This window comes from Meriones unguiculatus, chromosome 3 (assembly GCF_030254825.1).
Source record: "Meriones unguiculatus strain TT.TT164.6M chromosome 3, Bangor_MerUng_6.1, whole genome shotgun sequence".
NCBI lineage: Eukaryota > Metazoa > Chordata > Mammalia > Rodentia > Muridae > Meriones > Meriones unguiculatus.
Window position 1 is genome coordinate 113,496,018 of NC_083351.1, and position 20,659 is coordinate 113,516,676.

Consider the following 20,659-nt stretch of genomic DNA (forward strand, 5'->3'; position numbering starts at 1 on the left):
AACAACAATGGACTCAACAGGTTCTACTGCATATATTTGTTTATAAACTTACAAACAGAAAAGCATATATACATCTATGCAAGGATGACAATCAAAGAAAAAGATGCTATCAACTTGACAGTAGGGAGCATAAGAGGGGAAGACAGCTGGGAGGTGAGGTGCTGAAGTGAGAAAAGACGGCAGAAAGTGATTTAATTCTCTTTCTAATTTTTCAACACATCGTATAAAATTCTAAAAGAATTAGTAAAAATATTATTTTCCCAAAAGGAAGAAAAATTTTTGATTCTGGCACTGAAATTTATTTAGTGGGTAGAAGCACCTTCAGGGAAGATGGACTGTTAGTCTCCCACAGCCCATGTTCTGAAAGGAGAACTCACTCTTACAAGTTGTCCTCTGACCTCCACATACTTGCATGCCATGCATGCTACACACACACTCACATGCACATGAGTGCACATGGACACAATAACTATATGAATGTAAAATGAAAGATAGAAACAAGAAAAATCCTTCTGGTGGAGATAGGAAGATTAGAAGTTGAAGATCATCCTTAGCCACACACTAAGTTGCATGGTAGCATTGGCTGCCTGCCTAAAACTAAACAGTACATCCTTTCTGTTAAATTCCACTGATGCAAAAGTCTCATTTACATTTAGAAAACCAATTGCTGAAAAAATCAGGTCTATGTGGTGGTGGTTTCCTCTATAACTACCATTCATACTAAAAAAAAAAAAAATACCTTACATGATATGGTTCAAAGCTACAAGAAAGGAATAATCTCCAACTTAATTTTAGAAGTAAGTGAAAAATAAAGGTGGAAAAAGCCATACTTGACTACATTAGTGGTGGAGGGCAAGAACTGCATTAGTGTTTTAAACAATATGTCCTGAGTTTCTTTTTTTTTTCATATCTTCTTTTTTATTTTTCTAAATTTATTACAATTTATTGACTTTGTATCCCAGCTGTAGCTCCCTCCCTTGTCCCCTCCCAATCCCACTCTCCTTCCCTCTTCTCCTCCCATGCCCCTCCCCTAGTCCACTGATAGGGGAAGTCCTCCTCCCCCTCCATTTGACCCTAAGTCTATTGTCTATCCAGTCTCATCAGGACTGGCTGCACTGGTTTCTTCTGTGGCTTGGTAAGGTTGCTCCCCACTCAAGGGGAAGTGATCAAAGAGCCAGCCTACTGAGTTCATGTCAGAGACAGTCCCTGTTTCCATCACTAGGGAACCCATTGGGACACTGAGCTACAAATGGGCTACATCATTTTATGCATTCTTAGTTTATCTCCATGCATGGTCCTTGTTTGGAGTCTCATTCTCAGAAAGCTCCCTGGGTCAAGATTTTTTGGTTGTGTTGCTCTCCTTGTGGAGCGACTGTACCCTCCAGGTCTTTCTATTCTCACCTTCTTTCATAAGATTCCCTGCACTCTGCCCACAGTTTGTCTGTGAGCCTCAGCATCTGCTTTGATACCCTGCTAGGTAGAGTCTTTCAGAGGCCCTTTGTGGTAAGCTCCTGTCCTGTTCCCTATTTTCTCGCTCTTCAGATGTCCATCCCATTTGTCTTTCTGAGTGAGGATTGATCGTCTTACCCAGGGTCTTCCTTCTTGCTTACCTTCTTTAAGTGTACAGATTTTAGTATGTTTATCCTATATTATATGTCTAACATCCACTTATGAGTGAGTATATACCATGTGTGTTTTTCTGCTTTTGGGATACCTCACTCAGGATGATCTTTTCTAGATCCCACCATTTCTCTGCAAATTTCATGATTTCCTTGTTGTTAATAGCTCAATAGTATTCCATTGTGTGAATGTACCACAATTTCTGTATCCATTCTTCAGTTGAGTTTCCTAAGATTTTTAATTGATTGAAATATTCTAAATTCACCAAGTGATATCTTTCCTGCATGTGATTGCTTAGCAAATAAATGCCACTGCTAAAAGCTTTAAGTGCGTATTTTTAATTTTGTTAAGAATTAGTTGAAATCAATTGAATAGCAAAATTGTAATGTTCTTGTTTATTGAAGAAAATATCTTAGTAAAATAATTAATGAAAGTAACTAATAGATTGAAGATTTATATGGAAATAAAAAATATTAAAATTTGGCAGAATTCAAAATTTTCAAATCTTCCCATATGTGGGGCTTTTAATGATTATCTTTAGAAGGCAATTACCTTGAAATAGCATGGTGCGTCATCTGACTCTGAAACCTGAGCTAAGAATTTTAGAAACATTCATTACTTTAAAAAAATCTGATAATCCATAGTGTTAAAAATGAAAGTTTATTTCCCTTGATTGTTATTGTTAATGGAACAGTAAGACAAATTCTGTTTGATATTTAAAATCCTTGCATGTTTAGTTTTGTTACATGTATATGGGTGTATTGCATGCATATGTATCCATGTAACAGTTGAGCACTTGCTGCCTTCAGAGGAGGGAAGAAGGTGTTCGAACTCCTGGAACTCCTCAAACAGGAGATAATGATGACTGTGGGCCATCATGCTATGTGGGTGCTGGGAATGGAGCCTGGGGTTTCTGGAAGAGCATGCAGTGATGCTAACCACTGAGCAATCTTTCCAGCTTCTGTTGTGGCAATGTGTGGGAGCTCAGATCTTTTAATCCCAGCAACATGGAAATGAGCTAATGCAACTCTCTCAAGAAACCAGAAATTAATTAATTAAGTAATTAACTAAATGTAATAATGCTTTTTCAGAGTTTTCATTAGGATTACACACAAAAATAGTTTCAGAACTTTGAATGACCTAAGAAGACAAGCTGACTGCCTTTCAACTTTCAGATACCTATATCAAAGTTTTTGTATTTATACATACTGGGTTAACACTTTAGAGAATTACCAGAATAGCTCAGGTTAAAATATGTATTTAATTCAGCATGTTCATTATTTTAGTTTGTCACACATTCTGCATAACCTGGTTGCTGCTCTATATTTTCTAACCCATGTCCTCACCAGGAGCTCTGGGGAACAATAGTAGTTCTTCATCTGACAGTTGGGATAGAGATTCCTCCCTACCCATCAGTTTCCTTTCTTAGGTTAGTAACTGATATATTTGTTTCTCACAGCAGAGAAGAGCAACACGTCCAATAGAGTACTGCTTTCTGGAAGCATGCAATTTATGCTTGATTTATTTTTAAAATCAGAGCTCTGTCAAGCCACTTCAGTATTCTCTCTTACACTAAATCAACACAGCCTCATAATCAATAACTGATGGGCTGAGAATCATAATTCATGACCGTGCAGTCTCCATTCTGAGTATTTGAAGAAGCAATCCTGTTAGTGAAAGCTGAATTCTCAGGAAACTGCCCTGGTGCCAGTTTTAACTCCTCAGAAGCCTCCATGTCACAAGGATTGCTTTTGGCTTACAGGATAGCATCTGGTCAGCACAAGTGTCATGCATGCTACAGTGCACAGGATGGTGCAGTAGATGAGAAAACCGGCCATAAAACTCACAGGAACTAAAGAGACACCAGTGGATATAATATAAAATGCAAATGGACCTGTGCCATTATTAGAAATGAGAGAAGAGGGGAGAGGAAGGGGGGAGAGCAGAGAGGTGAGGAGGGAGAGAGGGAAGAAGAAAGAGAGAAGGGGAGAAAATGTTCTGCTAAATTTACCAGGATCAGCCATGCTCTGAAGTGTTTAGACATGTCATTTAATGCTGGATTTCCTGTTGAGAGACAATGTTTATTACATGTACCAGCCTACTGCTGCACCCTGTCTGAAGCCTGAAATGTCATTTAATGTTAATTTATAAAGCTGCAGTGTATAGAGGCTGCTTGCTAAAATAAATAAATAAAGACTGAGCACTGAAATCACATGATTTCATAAAGTGCTTTAGAGTGTTACTGACAAACTCCTTAAGAATATGAATCTCTTAGCTGCAAGAGATTGCTGCAGGAAGGCATTTCAACCTCCCACAAGCAGGCATTATTTCTAAGGAATGTAGCCTGTGAAATGATGTAGGCTGTGATTTGATTTTACTCACACATATTGAATGCACACTTCTCTCTTTTTAAAAGTCTGCTCCCAGAATAGTTAAGGCTTAACACAACGTCCTTAGTAATAGAAAGGCTAATACATCACTCATCCAGCAACAAAGAAACGGAACAAAAATATAAAAGAATCTGTGAGAATGAATAACTTTCCTTAAAAAAAAATACACAGAAACCCATCTTTCTCTGAGATTTTGCATTGATAATAAACAATTAAGCAATAGCGGTATTAAGAAGATATGTTTAAGAGCTGTCAGGTTAATGCTAACATCTTACCATAATACCTCCACAGAAATCCGTCACTTTATAGTGGCAGATCTGATTTCCCTACCCTGCGTGTGGGTGAGGATTTGTTGGACTGAATGGTCACAAGGAAATCTTGGCAAAAGCAGCGTGGCCTTCTGCCTTAGGCACCTACCCAGGGAGAAAAGACTGCAACTGGTTTGGAATGGCTCAGGGGCTCAGAGCAAAATGTCAAGTAAAGAGTGAATGGGATCTATCACTGACTCAGAAATGAAGACCACAGTGACCCCTAAGTTGGCATTACAACCATAGAAACAGGCATTTCTTGATGAGTGAATAACGAAAACAACAACAAAAACCCTGAACTTATTAATCTAAAAGCAATAGGATGTGAAAAGTACATTCTGTGAACATGACTCAAGTGTTGTAAAGACACATACACAAAAGATGTTTTTTTTTGTTCTGTTTATTCCAGGTGATTGTCTAGGTGAACTCACACACTTGACTGTCATGTAAATTAGAATAGAGTTTCCTAGATTAACTTTCTTTTTTCAATTTTGTACTTTTTTTTTTCATTTTATTCAGTTTTCCAGAATATAACTATCGGTGGTAGTTGAAGCAATGTTGGGCCACCTTCATCACTCTTAAAAACAGATAGGTGATCTTTCTTGCCACTTCTTTTTAACTTAGAGTCTACTTCATTACAATCACATTCATAGTAAGTTGGTTCTTTCTTGAGAAACCATATTCTTGACAATATTTTAGATTGATAGAAAACAATTATTAAAATAGGACTGGAATGGAGAAGTTAAACGTGAATAAATTATCTAAAAGTGGCAGAAATATTTCTCTATTTGTACTTGGAACTATTCTATAGTCACTTGTAATCTGACATCAGCGGGAGGCGATTTACAGAGTAGAAATAATACGTGATGGCTTATACTCTTGAAGCCTAAGGTCTAGACTAAGGTAGTTGAGTTTACACCCTTTGATCTGTATTAATTGCTTCCTGTGCGTTCTGAAGACTCCTAAGAACGTTTAACAAATACGTGCTTCACAGCTGCTGAATCAGCATGCTCTGCCCATCGCTGTGCCTGTGCTGCCGCCTAGTGGAAGGATGTGCTGTAAAATGCCATGCTCCTGGAGGATGTGGGGCCGGCTCTCTTACTGCAAAGTAGGTTAAGAGACACAGGAAACAGCGATGTGACAAGGAATCTGCCAGATCTATACACTTTGCCCTCGCTTCCTCGTTTATACGGGGAAGCAACTAAAAGTTAAGTACATCACCTTGTTGTCCGATCAGGATTCGTATCTTTCACAATTAACCTTTCCACTTTCACATATTGCAATTCTAACAAGGGAATATGCATATTTATGCCTTTTTTATATTCCATAAACTTCTGTAATAATCTGTCAGAGACATATACCTTTCTATACACAATATATTTTATTTTCCCCAAGAATATCCCACTGTAGGTTTAAAACACATTTGACAGTAAAGCTCTGCATTCCGAGTGTGCACAGCATGTGCTTCTTAGTGAACACTGGTTTCTGTAAAGATCCAGGAGCCCCCACCTGAAGCGTTAATCAGGCACCTGGCAACTTAACCACTCATTTCACATATGTATAGGTAGATGACTTCACACAGCTTCCATTCAATTTCCCCTGTTCCCTGTGCACCACCCTCCCCCCAAAACACACACACACACACACACACACACACACACACACACACAACATATGTCATTCCATTCTTTGGAGTCAGAGAAAGCATAAGCATTCACCACTGAAGTCGATGTGATAAGAGCAAGTATTTGAAAGCAAAGAAGTGTCTGGTTTAAGGCAAGCAGACAGTGAGTCAGACTTTAAAAACATAAGAGAAAGAAGGAAAGGCCAAAAGGAGCAATTCTCTTACCCTTGGGATGTTTTTGCAATTGATGTGCCCCTTGGCCACATACACAGGCTGTTTACGTTTGTTCACTTTTCAATCCGCTCCCCACTCTCTGACCAAATAAACCAGCATTTCCTCTTACTCTGCACACTGAATACATATGTGCCCCATTTTCCACCCCCGGGGTGCAGATTACCCATGCAACTTATCATTTACCCATTTCTCCAGAACTCAGTCCCTTCCTTTTCCTTCCTCACTGTAACTAAAAATGAACATGCAGCTCTGTCAATGACATAATGTTTTCATGAAAGTTCCACTAATTAAAAATCCTCACCATACCAGACCTAAAAAATGAGCACGCTCTTGCCAAGTGTTATTCACCACAGTGAAGCTCTTGTAACTACGTTTTACAGAAAGACAGAGAGGGGGATGGTGTGAAGGGAGACAGTCTCCTAACATATGCATTGAAGTATAACAGTTGTCAGCATCACAGGGACAGATTATTTTTAAAATAGATCTTTCAGGAGAAAAAAAAATGAGATGAAAAAAAAATGCATCTCCAAAGAGCTGAGAAGTAATGCATGTGCAGCTTTGGATAATAGAAGCTCTTACTGGAATGAAGGACCACAATTGTAGGAAATAGATCTGCTTTTTGAAAGCGAGAGATGATAGGTGAGTTTTAAAATGATGTTTGCTTTGTACCTATAGCCTCTCCCCTTTTAAATGGTAAAGAGATAGTTGCTTTTTATTGTGGTGGCATGAAAACACTTGCAGACTACTGCTTTGGCCCATGCTTGCAGTGCTTTAATAGTTACTTGTTGGGGACAGTCATTTAGACTTGCAACATGCTGCATTAATTTAACACCACATAAAATATGGATTTTATTGCAGCAAAGACAATAAATGCTGCAACTGCTGACTGCGTGTATTTAATCCCCCCCCTTTTATTGTACCTTCTCATATTTGTGACTCACATAAAACGTGGACATAGGAATTGTAACCATCCTATTTCTGATGAATGTCAATCCACTGTCTTTATGTAGATGCCAGTGACCACTGACAGCTTCAAGGCACCTGTCCTCTGGCTGTCATTTCTCTTTATACTGAGGGGATAATGAACTATGACTATGAATAAGTGAGGAGTGAATCCGTTCATATGGAATGCAAAGTAATGTTAGCTGCTGCTGGAGTTCACAGCAAACAGTGTTACCTGCTAAACTGAAATTTTAAACAGAGGTAAACAGGGGTGAACATGACTAATTACACTCAGCAAATGTTTTCAGCAATTGCTAAGAATGAATGAATTCGAAAACTCCATATCAAGACCCACACTGTTGAACATAATACATTATTTATCCAGCTTCGCATTATTTACATTGAAAGCAGTTGTTCCTGGAAACTCATAAAAGAGAGAGAGAGTTGCATGCTCATTTGTTTATTAAAAGGTAATGATTCTGGAATAATTACGCATATAACTTTAAAAAAAGAAAGAAAAGCAAAAACATATTTCCCCTAAAATCTCCCCCCGACAGGGGAAGAAAAGGCAAGACCTTAAAGGAGTTAAAAGACAAGAGGTGAATTCTTCCTACCTTGTTTCATCAGCTTCTGGGAAACGGAAGTTGGTTCCAGCCAAATAACCCTGAAGAGACTGTCACCCTGTCCCCTTTTTGTTTGTTTTCTGCTCTTATTTTTCTCTCACTGGTTCTACTTCGGTCTAACTCAAGCTTTCTCTCAGCGTCACTTTTAACTCTGGACGGCAGGGAACCAAAGAAAACGGGGGGCGAACTCCCTCTCTCTGATTGGCTTTCATTCAGTGATTCTGATTAAGGAAGGGGGGGAGAAGGAAAGAGGGGGAAAAGCCCTTCCTCACACGGAGAGAAAGGTTCTGCTGATGGAGCTGCAGCACTCGCCATGGGAAGGTTGGAGACTGGAAGTGCCGGCTCCTGCCAGCACACAGCGATTTGCAAGTGAATGCGAGGGAGGGCGCATCCGAGAGGAGGGCTGCGCATGAAAGGCGTCCCCTCCCCCGCAGGGCAGAAAGACTCTCTGTTTCCAGCCTAAGGTAATCAGCCCCTTCTAATCCGCCTGGGTCTGTTAACACGATCTTGGAAACACGGATTCTGCAATTGCTTCTTACAATTAATGTATATATATATATATATATATATATATATATATATATATACATATATACATATACATATATGTATGCCTGCACCACCCGTACACCAGACCCTCCAAACACAAGTATAAGCGGAGCGCCAAGCAAATGGCAATCAGATCAGGTATATTAACAACAGAGAATATTTGGTGTGTGTGTGGGGGGCGGTTTTAAATATTTACCTTGAGGGCAAGTGAACTTTCTTGGTTCTCCAAATACCTTTATTCGTTGTTTATTGCCATTAGGGGAGCACACCTTACTCCTCATTTGGGAATGTCTGAGCAGTTTGGTCTGTTTAGTCATACAAGCTCTGCATCTCAGTGTCTCATTAACAATTTACATATGTAATTAGTATTAAAATATTTAGATTTGGGAGCTGACACAATCTCATTTTTTGCCTTTTAAACTTTTTTCTTTCATAAATATATTTATATCCAAAACAGCGTACAGTCTGATATCAGTGATTCTGGATCTGCCTCTCAACCCCTTTAATTTTCCATCTCCCTGTTTATCTATCTCTACATTAAATTTTCATCAACCAGAACCTAACCAAAGATGTCAGTATAGCTCCACAAAATAGTTAACACCTTTGCATTTTTCTGGCTACATGTAGATTCCTTTTGAAAATGTCAGCTAGAAATAAATTCCAGATATGTAAATTATGAAAACTATGAAGATAATAGCAAGCAACTATGATTGAGAAGCAAAACAGCATTAGCCAGCTGTTAAATACCTTTGCAGTCACTAAGCTAAGAAGCAGAAACAGTAAGTCTATAGGACTCAGATTTCTCTCCCTAGGCTACTGCTTTTTTAAGATGCGCCAGGATGCCAGGAACCTAGAACACAGTTGGTGACTAATCAACCAAGAGACCCTTTACACAGTCAAACTAACAAAAAGAAAGAAAGGCACTATGAGGTAGTACAAGAAACACACTTAAATTTTAAGGAATATTTAGTGTACCAGAAGTTGTGGTGTCACCAATAATTACCCTTTTACACACACACACACACACACAAAAAAAAAAAAAAAACAGAAAACATTTTCATGAATTAAATGCTATTCACAGTAGGAAAGAATTAGTTTCCCTTAAATATTTTAAATGAAGGTACTAAGATGAAGATAAATGTGACGACTATATCAAAGTTCAGCAATGGGATTCTGACAGCAGTAGCTAAAATATTTGCCCATAACATTTTCCAAAGTCCCTTGCCTTCATTGTCAATTAGAAATAAGCAATATGTATTTCCCAGGTATGTGTGTATTTATATCACCCCGGTTTCTTTATTTATGTTATATAATACTACCATTGACACAATAAGAGAAGTTTACAAGTCACATATTACACTGGCCAATTATATAGTGTTAAGTAGATTTTATGGCCAGTGTCTATTCATGAAGATTAAAATTCTCTTAATGGATATTTGTTTTTCTTTCATATTGAAATAAATGGCTGTATTCTGTGAGGAACATTCAGAGAACTTTTGAATGGGTATAACTAAGAACACAGTCAAAGGCTTAAATCTAAAGTAAAATTTCAGTTGAATAATTGCAAGTTATGCTGCAATGACATATGATCAAATAAGTTTTCTAACAAAATTTTCACCTGTTCTTACATAAACTTGAGAACTGATAAGATTGCTTTGCTTCATGTATCAGAAACTTTAGTTCTGTCCTGTCAACTTAGTGAAGGAGCTAAACTAATTTATATGAAAGAATTCTACATTTACCTTCTGAAAGAGGCATCAAATACAGAGAAACAATGCTGGGTTTTTGGAAAATGAGGCCCAGGTATTCATATCACTTGCATAATACTGACTGGAAAAGAGATACTGAGTCCCAGGGGTTACTGGGGAGGCTGGGCGAAACATAATTACTCTGAAGAAGAATAAAAAACCCAAGGAAAATATTTACTTCTGAAGTCATTTACATTGCTAAAAAGAGCAGTGATAAACTTGAATTGGACACAACTGTTACAGTACTTGTTACATCCTGTGTCACACAATAGGATATATCATCTAGGTTTTTAAAACAAAAACAACTGTATTATATTTCAAATTTAGAATATCTTCCTAATTATACTTTGTTTCATGGCCTAATATTATATTTAGTAAATGATAAGTAGAATATTAGTGAATTCTTAAGTTTAAATAAGAGATGGGACAGGAAGCTAGAGATGAAGAGAAGAAAGGAAGGAGGCAGCTTATGTGTAAGAACTTATCACATTTTATTAATACCCAAACTCCTTTATTCCTTACACCTAAAATCGTAGTCCAAAGTGTTTAGCACCTTAGTAATCAAAATTAAAGAGGAATATATCTACTAGCTAAAAAGTAAAACCTTTGATAATATGATTTGTTTTATTAAACAATACTATTCTACATTTCTTTATTTTATGCTACAAATTATGTCACCTGAAATTCTTCAAGATGCTCTATTTGTTTTGAGTTTTTCTAGTGAGTTGTAATGTAGTCAGGTACAGACATATGAAGTAAATTAATGAAAGTTTAGAGGTGTAGCCAGCTCTCTCAGAAGGACATAAATTAAGTACCTCCAGAACATCATCTATGTGAGAAATCATGTCCACCAAGAACCAATAAAATATGACAGAAATGTAACAAGTATTTCTAAATACCGGTTTAAAATAAAATATAAATAACAAAGAAAACATTTTATCATAATTATAAAACACTAGAAAAACCAAAAGCATCCTCATCCTTAATATAATAATTAATTATACTTCAATTAAGTATAGTAAAAATAAAAATTATAGTGAATTATTTAGAGTAATAATTAATTTTATTTTAATAATAATTAGAGTAAAAATAATGTATGAAGGCTCACGCCTTGTTACAAATTTGAAAGACTCAATTGCATGAAAACCAAGTAAACACAGCAACTTCTAATCCAAATGTCTAAAAAGTTTCCAAGTTGTTGTAACAGTAATACCAACAACAATAAAAGTAACAGTAGCCCCTATTCTTTAAGACACACCTACCTAACTCGGAACAAATAAATAAATAAAAAGACATCAAAGCTTCTTCAGGCAGCCACACCACTTCTTTCTCCAGAAATATTTTGGCAACAAATACAATTTGTCTGAGATAGTATGATACATTTTTTTTTTTCCTAATTCCTTTCTCCTTGGCCTTTCAGGATAGTAGAGTTTGGGAAAATTTAAACCTGTTTTTATTATAGGTAATGATCAGAGCTGGAGTGGGGAGGATTCTTTTGCAGGTTTCCAAATGACTTGTTTATCTTCAAATAGATACTGATGCAAATGAGGAACAAGACAAATATAAGATATATACATTGCTCTAAGACACACAGTAGAGAAAGCATAAGTTTTTTTAATTTTTATTATTAGTTACTTTTATTAACTCTGTATCCAGCTGTATCCCACTCCCTCATTCCCTCCCAATTCCACCCTCCCTCCCTCATTTCCTCCCTGCCCCTTTCCAAGTCCACTGATGGGGAAGACCTCCCCCCCTTTCATCTGACCCTGTTTTATCAGGTATCTTCAGGACTGGCTGCAAAGTTCTCCTCTGTGGCCTAACAGGACTACTCCTCCCTTGGGGGGTGGGGAGTTCAAAAAGCCTGCCATTGAGTTCCTATCAGAGATAGTCCCTGTTCCCCTTACTATGGGAAACCAATTGATTACTGAGCTACCACGGGCTACATCTGAGCAGAGGTTCTAGGTTATTTCCATACATGGTCCTTGGTGGAGTATCAGTGTCAGAAAAGACCCCTGTGCCCAAATACATGTGGTCCTTGTGGATCTCCTATCCATGAGGAAGCATAATTTTATGTTTACTATTTCTGAGCCAATGATACAAGCCTTTGGGCCTGAGCTGACAAGCTGGAGCTGAATGTGCTCTTGCTTTTTATGTAAATCTTCTCTCTCTATTCATGCTGTAAACCTTTTTCAATTCAAAATTAATTTATGATATTAATTAAATCATGAACTTGCTAGAGCATTCTCTTTCGTGTTCCAATGTCCTCGTCCTGACACTTATCACATTTATCCCACATTTCTGCATTGCTTAGCTACAAGAAGTTGGAGACATGGAGATGAACATGGATGGATTTTGCATGAAAGTTTGCAAAAATGAAATGTTAAGAAGTCAACATTGTTAATCGTAAACACATATACACATGAGCAACACTAAAGGAACTCAGTAAGTTGGGAATAAAGGGAAAAGAAAGGAGTTGGAGGGTTGAAGGAGGCACAGTAATGATGTAACTAGTACTCTTGAATAACATCCTAAAGTAATAAATTAATTTAAAGATCAATGTTTAAAGTGTGCAATTATTTTGTAAAACATATTACATTTAATTAAAAACGTGTGGTTATAAAACCATTCCCCTTCCCCCATGTTCCTGTAGAGTAGCAATGTTGTAAAGTACTATGCTCTGTATTCTTGGATTCTTAACTTTCTTGGAGGAAACCTGAATTGCATACACAGCTTGATATTTTTATTACTGTTTTTAAGGTGAAAAATATTAGTGGTTGCATATAAATATATTTGCAAATGAATTAAATACTATTCCCACAAAAATGTGAAAAGAAATAGCTAATGATTTTCATGTTGATTGAAAGCCCAATTCTTACATTGATTGAAAGCCAAATTCTTACACAAAATGCTCTTATCTTTACCTATCTAAGGCTAGTAGTCCATTCAAAATGGTGAAACAGTGAATTCTGTTTTCTAGATGTAATTAAAGTTTCAGCTAAGGACATAATTGCAACAGAAATGTTTGGAAAAAAAATAGTAGACAATAATGTTTTAAATCTAATTTGTCTCTGTTTTCATTTAGTGAACAGTCCTTGGTTGGAGTATCAGTCTCAGAAAAGACCCCTGTGCCCAAATATATTTGGTCCTTGTGGAGCTTCAGTCCTCTCCAGCTCTTACTAACTCCCCCTTCTTTCATAAGATTCCCTACATTCTGCCCAAGTTTGGCTATGGGCGTCAGCATCTGCTTTGATACCCTGTTGGACAGAGTCTTTTAGAGTTCCTCTGTGGTAAGTTCCTATCCTGTTTCCTGTTTTTCCCCTCTTCTGATTTCTGTCCCATTTGCTTTTGTGAATAAGGATTGATCATTTCACCCAGGGTCCTCTTTCTTGCTTAGCTTCTTTGTGTGTACAGATTTTAGTATGTTTATCCAATCTTATAGGTCTAGTATCCACTTATAAGTGAGTATATACTATCTGTGTCTTTTTCCTTTAGTGATACCTCATTCAGGATGATCTTTTATGGATCCCACCATTTCCCTGCATATTTCATGGTTTCCTTGTTTTTAATTGCTGAGTAGTATTCCATTGTGTAAGTGTACCATTTACACAATGGTATCCATTCCTACATTGATGGACATCTGGGTTGTTTCCAGGTTCTTGATATTATGAATAAAGCTGTTACATACATGGTTGAGCAAATGTTCTAGTTGTGTACTTAAGCATATTTTGGATATATGTCTAGGAGTGGTATAGTTGGATCTTGGGGAAGCACTATTCCTAATTTTCTAAGAAAGTGTCAGATTGATTTCCAAAGTGGGTGTATAAGTTTACATTCCCACCAGCAATGGAGGAGGGTTCCCCTTTCTCCACAACCTCTCCAGCATGTATTGTCACTTGAGTTTTTAATCTTAGCCATTCTGATGGTTGTAAGGTGAATTCTCAGGGTAATTTTGATTTGCATTTCTCTGATGACTAAGGACTTTGAACATTTCTTTAAGTGTTTCTCTGCCATTTGATATTCCTCTACAAAGAATTCTCTGTTTACCTCTGAACTCCAATTTTTTTGGACTACTTGATTTGTTGCTTTTTAACTTCTTGAGTTCTTTATATATTCTGGATATTAGCCCTATGTCAGATACAGGATTGATGATGATCTGTTCCCAGTCTGTAAGCTGTTGTTTTGTTCTAATGACAGTGTCCTTTGCATAAATATAGTTTGTAAGAAATAAACAGTGAGTTTTTTATTCTGTGGAAACTGCCCTCAGTCCACAGCCTTCTGTTTTAGAAAATAGATTCTATCTGCCTCATTCTCATTATTAAGTACCCTTCCCTCTCTACTGAGGACTATTCCCTGCATATAGTCAACCCTAGATGACATTTACTATTTCCTAGACCATAGATTTTCTGTATTTGCCTTTTCTACTTGCCAAGTGTTGACTATCACATGCGCCAAACATAACAAAAGAGAACACTACATGTGAATAAATTTATTAGCAGAATACATCTTCCATCCTTTTGCTTCTGCAGATATACAATTTACTTGATTTAAAAATAATATTCCTTTGTTTCTTTTATTCATCTTTCATCCATTGATGAAAACATAAATTGCTAAAAATCTTGGCTACTGTGAACAACGCTGACATGGCTGTGGGAATGCACCTCTCTCCAATCCATTGATTTCAACTCTTTAGCGTGCATAACCGTAATTAGGATTGATATGCCATATAATAATTATAGTTTTAGGTTTTTAGAAAAATCTTTAGTTTCTTCAGAAATGGCTACATATGTCATATAGAATTTTACTTGTATGTTGAACTGAAAATAGTCACCAAATCCCATACCAGCAAAGGTTTCAGCTCAACTAAGCTGGAAACTGAAGACCCACATCACAGACTGCAGGCAATTCAACAGGTCAAAGAGTGTCCCTTCTAAGTGACTCATTTTGCCTGAGTTTCTTTCATGTACATCAGCTAGTCAGTTTCTTCCAGGTACTTCAGCTGATCTCGGCCTGTGCCCTCTGCCTGATCTTGTCTGTGAGTCTTTTTTGAATCTTGGCTTTTCTCTTTTTACTTTTTAAAATTATTATTTATTGCAATTCATTCATTTTGTTTTCCAGTGGCAACACCACCCTTGCCTTCTCCTAATTGTCCCACCCACCATCCCTCTTCTCTCCCTATGCCTCTCCTCCAGTCCACTGATAGGAGAGGTCCTCCTCCCCTTTCCTCTGACCCTAGACTAGGTCTCATCAGGACTGGCTGAATTGTGTGGCCTGGTAAGGCTGCACCCCCCTACCCCCAGGGGGAGGTGATAAAAGAGATAAGACACTGATTTCATGTCAAAGACAGTCCCTGTTCCTCTTACTAGGGAACCCACTTTGAGAGCAATCCTCAGACACTTTTACTGTTTATATATTATTAGAGAGAGAGAGGAGCCTAGTGAATCTGTTCATTTTCAGGGACGTCCTGAAGCTATTTTGGATGGTTTACTTCTTGACTTTATTAACTTCCCTGAAATATTTCACTTCTCTTTTCAACCACCTGTTGTTTCACACCCCCTCAATATCAAGTCTGCAGGAGTTTTCCTTAAAAAATGGAAGATATTAATCCTACAGAAAACTGCTAAGCAACAGTATTACATGCCTTACTGTAGTAAGGCATGGCTAGAGAAACTGCAGGTTCCATAAGGCAACAGGCTGCCAACTGTGAAAATATTTGACAAGCCCAGGTTTTCAGAATGCTGAATTCATTCAGCCTATTATGCATAAGTAACAAAACTTTTAATACAATCATGACTATTTCTTTAATTTGTTTTGATTTATCAGAAACAAGGCAAATTTGTTCACTTCTTTCCATCATTTTATGTCAGCATTACACTATCAATCATCATAAGGTATTATTTTTTAGATGGTGCTCTTTACCTATTACAGTTGAAATGATGAGAATGAAGGTGAGGTAGAACATTTTTTCAGAAGTCTGTTCTTTAATCTCCTGATTGTCATCTCTCCTGCACCAACTCCCCATTAACAAACAGTCACACACAGTCTGCTGAAGCTTTACTTAAGAGGAAATAAATTTGTTCTCTAGAACAATGTTTCTCAACCTGTGCATAATGACCTTAACAGAAGTTGCATAACAGATATATACATTACAATCCACAACAGTAGCAAAATTACTGTTATGAAGAAGCAATAACATAATTTTTTGGTTGGAGGTCACTGCTACAAGAGGAACTGTATTAAATGGTCACAATTAGAAAGGTTGATAGTCATTGCTCTGGAGGAACAGAGTCTATAGAATGAGTGTGTGTGTGTGTGTGTATGTGTGTGTGTATGTGTGTGTGTTGGGGTATTTATTAGATTATTTACATGTTATGGCCTGGAGAGCCCAATGATAGCTGTCAACATGTTGAAGAGGCTGAGAAGCCAATAGTATTTCATTATCTGAAGCAATATGCCTTAGTAATATCAGTCTATGACTGAAGCATGGAGGATTATAGGAAAGGCATTGATTTCATTCTATACTGGAAGACCAAAGAAAGAAACTGGGTTGCAATTTCACTGAATGACGACAACAGCAACAAGTGACAAGATTGATGCACTCACCATCAAGAAGTGAATACAGTTAGTCAAAATCTCACTGTTTTTTGTTTTTTTTTTTTTTGTTTTTTTGTTTTTTTTCCAGATTGTCTATATCTGGGTCACTGTCAGAAGGCTATGTCCACTCTGGAAAAAAATATCCTTTATTTATTTGAACCAGAAAAGATACATGTCTTAGTTTGTCCCAACCAATCAAATTAACAACCAAGATTAGCCTTTGTGTCTGCCAGTGTTCTCTAGCCATAGTTGGTGAATATTCAATATTCTTAATGTTTATACTGAGAACCCGGTTATACCAAACCATTGTCACTCAATGGCCGCTGAAAACAGCTGTACATTTTACCTAAGTTTTAAAATATAGACAATAACTCACCAAATGTATTGCAGGAGCTAATAACATTAGCTTTGTTTGACAATTTATACATAAAAATGATCAGGACTTTTCTAAACACTATTGATTCAGAAACCGTGGGGGCAGGGAGGGTGTCACTGTTCTGTTTTAAAACATATCAGAATGGTTCTGAGAGCTTCCATTTGAAAGCCATATGCCCCATCCACAAAAAACCAAATTGCTTTAATGCAATCTAGAAAAGAAAAACTGAATTAAAGCTCAGGGTTTATAAACAAGATATGTGTTTATGCATCACTTATTATTTTAGCACCTATGCATAATATTCAGAATCATTTCAAAACACCATGCTATTTATAAGATTGTGGGGGAGAGCTGTAATCACAGCACTGGCTAAATAAAGGTTTAACCATCTAATGAGAGAGACAGAAATTAAGACAAATGATACCCAAAAGTAAATTGAAGGGGATGAGAGAAAGGAATTGTGCCAAGTGGGTGATGAATGTAGGAGTCAGTCTTGAGGTTTCAACATATAGTATTACAACTCTGATGAATGTCACCTTTGGTTTGCATTTCACCATCTGTGACCAAGAGGAGCCACAGCAGGGAGAACACCACAGTTGATATAGCCCATCCTTACAGAAAGTTGCTATCACAATGTCCTGCCAGAGTTGCCAAGAGAACTGACCTGGAGGTGGGACCCTTAACCCCTTTCCCATAGACTGCATTGACTAGGGAAGTCTGCTACGCATACAAATGCCCTTCCTCTGGTTCCTCTTGTGATAATACTTTTCTTGTCTAAATAGCAGTGTATGACCTTAATGGAAAAGAAGAGGAAAGAAAGCCATGAGAGAAAACAACAAGAGTGGAAGGATTTTATTTTTCATAACAATCCTATCCAGAAGCAAATAAATAAACAATACAATGCAAGTCTTTTCTGGTGAGTAAAGGAGCTTTGTGCATGTGTATGCATCCATCGCAGATTCACAAGACTACCTCTTGGTTTAATGGACTGCTGTCATGTTTGATATTTCTTAATGCTTTTGAAAAGAGTACTTCACATTTTCTTTTTGTTTTGCAACCACGGCTTTGTAGCCCATCACTTTATTGACTGCTTGGCAGCACTGCTGCCGTAGGAAGGTACCCGTGGATTGAAAGGGTCCCCTCACAGGTGAATGTCTGAACAGTAATCAATGTTGACATTTAACAGACAAACACATTGATAAACCTGTTAGTCATCAGTAAACAAGAACAATAAAGTGTACTGGATTCCTATTATGTGGGACTTTGGCCTCAGCAGTGTTTAGTGCAGTATTTAGTGGCAAGAGGCTACATAAGGCCTATGTAAAATTTGTAGGTAGCATTTCATTTTCATTCTCTAACTATATATTGAATAGTTATAATGAGACAAAGATATTGCTTAGTATAGGTTAAAGTAGAGATAATCAATAGATCAACTAATTCCCAGTTTTACAAGACACAGGCTCTAGTGGGGTAAGCATATCTAATTATGCAAATTGTTGTAACCCGACCTAATGAGATAAGTGCTGTGAAAGCTGGAACTTCATTCTACTGCAACTTATGATGAAGGATCTCAGCCTAGTACACACCTGCAACCTCAGAACTCAGGGAGGAAGAAGCAGGTAGATCTCTGTGAGTTCGAGGCCAGCCTGGTCTTCAAAGCAATTCCAGGACAGCCAAGGCCACACAGAAAATCTGTCTCAGAAAAAATAAAATAAAATAAAATAAAATAAGAAGGATGTAGATCTCATGTGAGCAAAGATGAAGGGAAAGGACATGAAGAAGGGAAGATGCTTTCCTTGGAAAAATATTATAACCAAGTTTTGGAATGACATTTTCTCCAGAAATTTATGATAAAACAAATTTGCTGCCTGGAAACGCTTACCAACTTAACTCCTCACCCCTCACTGGCTAATTCAGTGGTTCATCAAGGGAGTCATCGTAACCACTGCAAGACAGAGAGCCAGCTTAGCAGACATACTTGATGCATACATATTCTTTTCATTGCTCTAAGACTATCCTAGTCCTACTGTGTGTCACTGGATGAAGTAAAACATACTCCACTATTACAATGCAGCAAAGACTACATCTTTGATGTCTTTATAAAAGTACATCATAGATGCCAGATTCACAATCACTATTCAGCACCAGCAAAAGGAATAAAAACAAGATCTAAATGACCGATTTTTTCATTCATTATTTCTTTGATATCACATCACATTTTTGGAGACCCATAGAAATAAGTATGTTGAATAAATTCACTTACATAGTAAAGTATGCTAATGTTTTTTTAGAATAAATGTGGAAATTTATTTTAACCCTGATATTGAAAAACTGACAAAATTTCACAAGTATTTAATGGAAATATTTAAACAATATGAATAAACTTACAATTAACAACACAAATAATTGCTCTCTAAATTAGAAGCTCTCTAATTTTAGATACAAATTTGTGTTTTCTGTTTTTTTTTCCAGAGAATTGATAAATAACTATTCACTATACTAATCTAAATATAGATGTTTAATATTCAATATTTCTCATCCTTAATTAAAGCAAATAAAATTCAAGACAGCAAAAAGAGAAAAAAATGCACAATCAAATGTGATTTGTGGATATCGTTATCAGTTTAATTACTGCCTAGTTAAAATACTAAATTAAAACAGAAAACAAAATAATCAAACCATAAGAAGAGGTTGTTTATGAAAACACTGTATTATTTTATAGAAACCCATTCCATAGTGGGATTGTTTTCAGTCTTTTTATTCATTACTGTCATTTTTTATTTGTCATTAACATCATAAAGCAAACTTTTCATCTTCCAAAGGAAAATTTACATGACTAGGCTGGCGAGTCATGGAGCTCTTGCTGCTCTTACAAAGGACACAGTTTGATGCCCTAATATCCAAATGACATGTCTCTTAGCCACTTGTAACTCAAGTTCCAGGGGATTCAATAACCTCTCCTGCCTTCTGTGAGTAGCTGCATTCATTTCATGTGCATGTATCTGTATACAGACATACATGCATAACACATAGATAACTCACTGTTTCTTAATTAAAGAAATAAAATATGCACAGTGTTTAAGACAAATAAGAGTATATTTTTTAACAGAGAGAGCAAGGACAAGCAGAATTACAAGCAGATATAATAAATTAAGATCTCTCATTGTCATTTCATCTTCACTGATAATTTTTTTTTTGAATTAAGTTAGGTGTAAAGAAATGATACTTGGGTAACTTTAAACACAAGTTTATATAAACAATGCTATTCCAATTTCCTTCTCAATTTGCACTCTGACCTGCATTCTCAGTCATTTTGACCCTTCTTAAGTGTCTGATATCTACTAGCCATTGCTGAGGAGTTCCTGCTCATTTTTAATTGTTCGTTTAAATGATTTTTATTATTAGTTTTTTATATTTTGCACTTAGGATAAGAAGAGAGGGTGAAGGAAGAGATAATTTGAATTGTGTATGGGGAACACAGAGCCTTGAATACAGAAAGAAAGACTACAGTTTGAATGGGGCTCCAGTAGAGTGAGCCTTTAACTTTCTACTCATTGGTAGCAGCTTCTAGTCCTGGTTTGGTACACCAATTGTAACTACAATGTGGCTGCTTTCTTTCAGAAGATATTGTGACTCCACTAAAATAGATTTTTA

The 20,659-nt window shown here is 36.8% G+C and overlaps 1 protein-coding gene and 1 long non-coding RNA gene across 9 annotated transcripts in view; one reads left to right on the forward strand and one right to left on the reverse strand.

The window, feature by feature from the left end:
• The window catches only part of LOC110566624 (cadherin-10), a 203,113-nt gene extending 195,047 nt beyond the window's left edge, over positions 1-8,066 (reverse strand). For 3 of the 5 annotated variants that reach the window (XM_060380428.1, XM_060380429.1, XM_060380430.1), the window contains exon 1: positions 7,733-8,064. The gene's annotated coding sequence lies outside the window, so the exon portion shown is untranslated. Of the gene's footprint in view, positions 1-6,167; positions 6,387-7,732 lie in introns of those variants that run through there. The other 2 variants (XM_060380432.1, XM_060380431.1) reach the window with 2 other exon arrangements.
• Positions 6,616-20,659, forward strand: part of LOC132653124 (uncharacterized) — a 223,589-nt gene continuing 209,545 nt past the window's right edge. For 3 of the 4 annotated variants that reach the window (XR_009590837.1, XR_009590838.1, XR_009590835.1), the window contains exons 1-4: positions 6,616-6,815; positions 12,350-12,480; positions 13,121-13,325; positions 17,788-17,921. This is a non-coding gene — a long non-coding RNA (uncharacterized LOC132653124). Of the gene's footprint in view, positions 6,816-8,070; positions 8,206-12,349; positions 12,481-13,120; positions 13,326-17,787; positions 17,922-20,659 lie in introns of those variants that run through there. The other variant, XR_009590836.1, reaches the window with a different exon arrangement.